The following is a 7,500-nucleotide window of genomic DNA, read 5'->3' as shown; positions in this document are numbered from 1 at the left end:
GGTGGGGTTTTATCGGTTGTGCGTTTTATAGCGACTCTACGGTTTTTCTCTACGCTGCAGAGTATAGACGGTGAAATGTCCCCTTTGGTGTTTTTCCCCCCCTTGAGGGGGTTCCAGTATAGGTCCCCATGCAGCTAAATGACTACTTCCGGGGGCCCTTCCCTATATACTCCCTTCACAGGTGTTACCGATGATTCTAATTAAGGCTCTGTTCCATTTAGTGTACACTGGTCCTCAGACCACGGATGGTTTTAATTTCAAGGACTCCCATGTAACTCTGAGAGTATATACAGATGGAACCAAATGGACTAAGAGTTACCATTTGGTTCCATTTGTACACGGTCGGAATTTCACACCCGTGAGCGGGGCCATTTGGAACCCACTCAAGGACACGTTGAGGACCCACTGGTGTAGTAGTGTTTCCAGTGAGCCAACACGCACGATAGCAGCACCCTGACTTCTGTTTGACACAGAATGGAACAGAGCCTTCATTAGTATCATCGGTAACACCTGTGAAGGAAGTATAGGGAAGGTGTCGGATATAGGAAGAGTTATTATGTGTGTGCATAGAGCCTATTGGACTCTTATGGGTATATATAGGGTCACTCTGAAACTCTATGTAGACATATTAGAACCAAATGGACCCTTACTGGTCCTTCTGGATCCACACTGTCAGGGTTAAACTAACAAACCCTATCAAGGTCCCCTTATCATTCACTAAACTCACCCCACACAGCTACTGCTGTTGTCCTGCGACGTCCCCTTATCATTCACTAAACTCACCCCACACAGCTACTGCTGTTGTCCTGCAACGTCCCCTTATCATTCACTAAACTCACCCCACACAGCTATTGCTGTTGTCCTGCAACGTCCCCTTATCGTTCACTAAACTCACCCCACACAGCTATTGCTGTTGTCCTGCAACGTCCCCTTATCGTTCACTAAACTCACCCCACACAGCTATTGCTGTTGTCCTGCAACGTCCCCTTATCGTTCACTAAACTCACCCCACACAGCTACTGCTGTTGTCCTGCGACGTCCCCTTATCGTTCACTAAACTCACCCCACACAGCTATTGCTGTTGTCCTGCAACGTCCCCTTATCGTTCACTAAACTCACCCCACACAGCTATTGCTGTTGTCCTGCAACGTCCCCTTATCGTTCACTAAACTCACCCCACACAGCTACTGCTGTTGTCCTGCGACGTCCCCTTATCGTTCACTAAACTCACCCCACACAGCTACTGCTGTTGTCCTGCAACGTCCCCTTATCGTTCACTAAACTCACCCCACACAGCTACTGCTGTTGTCCTGCGACGTCCCCTTATCGTTCACTAAACTCACCCCACACAGCTACTGCTGTTGTCCTGCAACGTCCCCTTATCGTTCACTAAACTCACCCCACACAGCTACTGCTGTTGTCCTGCGACGTCCCCTTATCATTCACTAAACTAACCCCTCACCACACAGCCGTCATTTTTTTCTGTACTACTGAATCTGACAGTGGACTACTGAATTGTTTTTACCGAACTGCGCTGTTTTTTTGGACAGAGTGGCGCCGGCTGATGACGTATATCAGCAACAACGTGACGACGTAACAGTCGACGTTATGAAACGCGAGTCAAAAGGCCTCTGTCCAGACTGAGCAGCGCCGCAGTGACCGTTCAGAATCACGGAACGCAGCTGCTCTAGACGAGGCACATCAGGAAAGCATACTGTCAGGATTCAATCAAGGGAGTTCATAGTCACACTCACTCAAACAAAACAATACAGCTGGCGGCAACACACTGCAGGCAGTGGAATTCCTGACACTCTTGCAGGGAAATGTGAGATTTCTTTGGACGAGCATGTTAGCCTGTATAGCCGCTTACAACAACAACAACACGGGCCTGACTGACATGCACGTCTCCTGTCATCACGGTAACCTCTGTGTCCTCCGTGGTACACACACACACACACACACACACACACACACACACACACACACACACACACACACACACACACACACACACACACACACACACACACACACACACACACACACACACACACACACACACACACACGTGTGGAACATTGTGTACCGGTTTAAAAGTTGAGGGGGTCGCTCGGGTGCAGATGATACGGTGTGACGCAACGCGAGCGACGGCAGTGTTTTTGTCACACAACATGCCTCCTGACAACAAGATGCCGGTGGGGAGGGGGGGGGGGGGGGGGGGGAGCCCCCGGCGGGAGAAGCCCTCCCTTCGCTAACCACTAAAGCATGTGCGGACTGACGGCCAGCCGCCCCCGGCCCGGCCCGGTCCCGGCACTCGCCGGCGGCGTCAATAACCCATTTTGACCTGAGATCAGATTCTAAACATGTCTTCTCTACATCCTGACAGTTTTCTGAAAAAGCCATGTTTCTATGTCAGTGGCTCTTTGATTTTTCAAAAATAGCACACCTACAAGCTCGTAGCGCGCCACTCGGTGGCGCGCTATGAGCTTGTAGATCTGCTATTTTTCAATAGCTAAAGCATAACATAATGCTAACACCAAAAGGGGTTCCCGGCCCAAAATGGGATAAATCACTCGGAAGGATTAGTTGGCTCACGGGCCGCGCTCAAAACCACCGACAGCAGTCCTGTTGGCCCAGGCAGAGCCTCCCAACACAACACAACACAACACAACAGAACCAGGCCAGGACACTCCATCTGCACGGGGCTATGCATGGGTGACGTCACCCTTTTTATATACAACTGCCACCACCACCAAACTCCCCGATGCTTGTCAAGAACACATGCAGGCTTACAGCTGCGTTGCTGCTGCGCCGCGTAACCTTACATGTGTGTGTATACGGTGAGTCAGGGCTTGACGGTGAGGCTTGTCCTGTTGTCCGGGACAAGTAATACATCTTGTCCTTTTTTTGGACAAGTGACTCTTTGTTTCGCATTTTCTGTGACGCTCCTATAGCAGCAGAGAATAATGTCTGGCATTATTGTCTGGCTTTCCTAATAAATCACCTTTTCAATATTGGTATGATAGCCCTATAGAATGTCTGTGATCTTACATACATTTCATTAACAGACTGACCAGGTCGGTATTTAAACACACCCATGTAACCCTAAGACCTGGAGTCAGATATTCTCCTCTCATCTCCTCCTAATTATGGCAGAAAAAGTGTGTTGAGTAAAATATCGCCACTTTTCCACGAGGAAAAGTTGGACTGAAAATATGAAAACTTCCTTTGGGAACCGTCAATGTTTTGGGAAGCACAAACTTACGGGGCAGAACAATTGACAGGTTTGGGATCGGGGTGGGCTATTAACTTATACGTCCCTATACTGTATATTTTGTGGTATGAAAATCAAAACAGTGAAAACAGCAATCTACAAACTCACAACATGGCGCGATGTGACACGTTGTGAGCTTGTAAATGGGCTATTTTCACTATTTTGACTTTATTTCTTTTTTTTTAATCAAATTCGACACCAGGGTTAATGTGGTTAACATACTTTTAACTTTTCTTTTAATTCAATTGTGACATTATTATTTTAAAAAAAGCATTCATGTAAAACTTATCAACTATAAAACATGTTCACACACACTGGCAATTAAAAAATGCAGGGGGGGGGGGGCATGGAGGATACCCATCATACCCAACCGACAAAATGCGACCCTGCCCTAGCCTGACCATAGCTTTGTCCGGCACTATTGGCAATAACCATTATCATCAGGATCAATTCGGACACAAATCCATTACAATCACACTTTCACCTATTAGTGCCAATCAGAATAACCCCCCAGCCCCCCCTCCCGCCCCCCCCCCCCCCCCATGCTAAACGGGTCAGTGTCATCAATTGACCACATCATAGCATGTGATTTGGGTAATGACGGCCAGATGGGGAGTGGAGGAGGGAGGGAGGGAGGGAGGTGCAATAAGGCAGCAGCATGCAGGCAGCAGAACCCCCCCCCCCCCTCCCACCGCCCCCCCCTCCCTCCAAACCCCCCCCCCCCCTTCCAACAGACCCCACCTGAATAAATACCTGTATTTTCCCATGCAGGGCGGCTAAATGTGCATAGCATTTATGCCCCAGACATTTAGATTGCTGCACACACACACACACACGCACACGCACACGCACACACACACACACACACACACACACACACACACACACACACACACACACACACACACACACACACACACACACACACGCACGCACGCACGCACGCACGCACGCACGCACACACACACACACACACACACACACACACACACACACACACACACTCACACACACACACACACACACACACACACACACACACACACACACACACACACACACACACACACACACACACACACTCACACACACACACACACACACACACACGCACGCACACGCACTCACACACACACACACGCACGCACACACGAACGCACACACACACACACACACACAGGCAAAAACATGCGAAAACGTTATACCGTCCTCCCCGACTGCGAGTCGCTCCCGTCCCACGCTCCAATTTATCACAATCACACTCATTGAGCGGCGCGTCGTGACATGTGAGCAATGCTGCGAATGCAAACATTTCCACATGCTGGGCCGGGGGGGGGGGGGGGGGGAGGGGGGGGGGGGGCATGGAAGTACAATGAAGGTTAACATAATGTGCACATATGCGACGACCATGCAGGCTCTCTCTCTCTCGCTTCACGCGAGTCCTGCTTTCTCGCTCCGTATATATAATTCGGACTCGCGGTGAGAGATCGGAGAGAGAGAGAGAGATTATACCTTGAGCTATAAAACAAGTTTACAAAAGAAAAGACGTGCGGACTGCGGACGGACGGACGGACGGATGGGGGGGAAATCTGGAGCTTTTGGAAGGAATAAAGAATGCCGAGCTCTTACTTTAGCAATAACTGTCTAAGTGCCCTTGAGCATAGCACATAATCCCCCAGCCAGCCGCTCTAGAGGAGCTGGTGCTCCGCCAACTGTACTGGAGGAGTGAGCGTGTGTATGCTTGTGTGTGTGTGTGTGTGTGTGCGTGTGTGTGCGTGTGTGTGTGTGCGTGTGTGTGTGTGTGTACGTGAATGTGCACATTCGTGAGTATACATGTGTGTGTAACTGTGAGTGATGCGAAGCAGGGTGCTTATCCCACTGAGGTAAAACGAAAAAAAACAAGACATGAGCTCAGTGAACAGAATCTGGGGATCACACTGGATCAGCCCCAGCTCCTAACGTGGATATCATACGGCCAGCCTGTCTATGGTGTATCTACTGTAGTATGGTGGGAGATCAGAGAACCACACACTGACTCCCATAAATACAAGTTAAAGTTGATATTCAAATGGGTATAAAAATAATGAAGTGAGGTGTGCTCAGTCAGTCAGTGGTGACACGCTTTGATCTCGCCGCAAAGCGGGTACCTATCATGGGCGATAGTTCCAAACATTGCTCCTATGGCTGGAACTATCCCGTTGAGATATAATGAGCACTTCCTCCTATGGCTGGAACTATTCCTCCTATGGCTGGAACTATCCCGTTGAGATAGAATGAACACTTCCGCATTACATTGTTACAACGAGAGTCAACGGGAGTGTCATTACTCTCTTACTAGATTACTCTTACATCATACATACATCATCATCCATCACATTCTGTGCTCAGCCAATCAAATCATAGCTATGGGGTATATACACACATTGCTCAGCCAATCAAATCATCGCTATGGCCTGGGGTATTATACAAACATTGCTCAGCCAATCAAATCATCGCTATGGGGTATATACACACATTGCTCAGCCAATCAAATCATCACTATGGGGTATTATACACACATTGCTCAGACAATCACACCATCGCTGGGGTACAAACAGACACACAAAACTGGCCATAGGAGGTGCTATAGCGCCCCTCAAAAAAGGGATAAAACACATGTGAACACATGTGGTGCTGAGATTAGCCCTGGAACCACAGACAGGACCAACTCTCGTGCAAACACCCAGCGTATTGCATAGCCACGCCGTAAAAAAGAAAAAACATCTCACTAAAACGTTAGGTTAGGTTGTAACAAAGAAGCTGCTATATCGGCCTGTCGCTTGTCCTGACTGTCCTGCAAAGTAAAAGCAGCCTGTAGTGTATAAGCATTACAGATCGCAGCACGGGCCAATAAAATATGTCACTGCATGAAGACGAGCTATAACATGCTGCTAACCATTCAGCTGGTTATGGTTTGTGCTTATGGGTGTTGCGCTCTGAAAACAGCAGATCTACAACGTGAGCTTGTACAGCACATCGGCTACCTGTCAGGTGAAAAGAAGCGGCTTGGACTCCTCATGCATTGAAGGAAGCATGAGGTCTTATTGCTCTCCCCCCAGGTTGGCAGAGGGAGTGTATAGCGCCCAGGATTACACTAGACAAATTATTGACACTGGGTGGAAAAAAAATGGGTTACAACAATCGTGGGATTAAAAATGTATTGGGGGAAAAATAAATAAATAAATCAACACTGCAGGGGTGTGGGCCAATCCCTGGCCTAGCTACAGAAGAAAGAGCTTCTTTGAAGGTCCCCCCCCCCCCCCCCCCTCCACCCCTCCCCCCTCGCTCACCTGTGGCTGCCTGGCACAGAACACACACCACCGCTGTCACCCGCACGCACGCACGCACGCACGCACGCACGCACGCACGCACGCACGCACGCACGCACGCACGCACGCACGCACGCAAACCAAAAACACACCGCAGCTGTCACCAGCACACACACACACACACACACACACACACACACACGCACACACTGAAAACACAGCCAGCAGGAGAGAGAAAAAGCACCTTCACTGAGCTGACAGCACTTCTCCTGGATTTAAACTCCACTTTCATGCTGGCTGCTCTGATAAATTAAGACATTTCTCCCGGCTCAAACACTCCCACTCTTTTTTCAGTGCAGAGACTAGACAGGACTGAGGCTCATCTGTTGACTCGACAGCTTTGGAGGACTTTGCGGAGCTTTTGTTTGCGACTTTAACGGATCAGGGATACCGTATGTTCTATCTCAAAAACCATGACGAATGTGTGTAGGTGCACTGTGTATACACCTGGCTGAAATTATGTGAATAGAGAAATGCAGAGAAAATGCATATTAAAAACACACATATATACACATCATTAAATATGGTGCGTGGCTTAAATGCTTAATAAATAATGGGCCTTGATATGAACAGCATTGAAACCCCACTGGCATAGAAGTATTAATTACACCAATTAACGCCTATATGTTACACCCTACGATCGCAGAGGCCAAAACTACGGACGGCAGGTAGACAGTGGCCCAAGTCGGAGCTTGTGCATAACTGGCTGGTTATATAATAACCAGATTTGACAAAAAGCCTGTCATGGCACAGCCTCCAGCTTTTCACCAAAAACTGAATTTATTTATTTTATATCCAAAATGAGTTAATGAGGTATTGAGCACAGGCAGACTCTTCACATATAGCACGTCTTAAATA

General features: G+C 48.5%; 1 protein-coding gene across 4 annotated transcripts in view; it reads right to left on the bottom strand.

Annotated features, from left to right (window-relative positions):
* creb5b (cAMP responsive element binding protein 5b) overlaps window positions 1-7,500 on the bottom strand; it is a 117,669-nt gene that overhangs the window by 68,572 nt on the left and 41,597 nt on the right. The gene's annotated exons all lie outside the window — the stretch shown is intronic.

This window comes from Protomyctophum parallelum (assembly GCF_964188405.1).
Source record: "Protomyctophum parallelum genome assembly, chromosome: 3".
In the NCBI taxonomy this organism is placed as follows: domain Eukaryota; kingdom Metazoa; phylum Chordata; class Actinopteri; order Myctophiformes; family Myctophidae; genus Protomyctophum; species Protomyctophum parallelum.
Note: the sequence above shows the minus strand (reverse complement) of the source record. Positions and strands in the feature narration are given on the sequence as shown.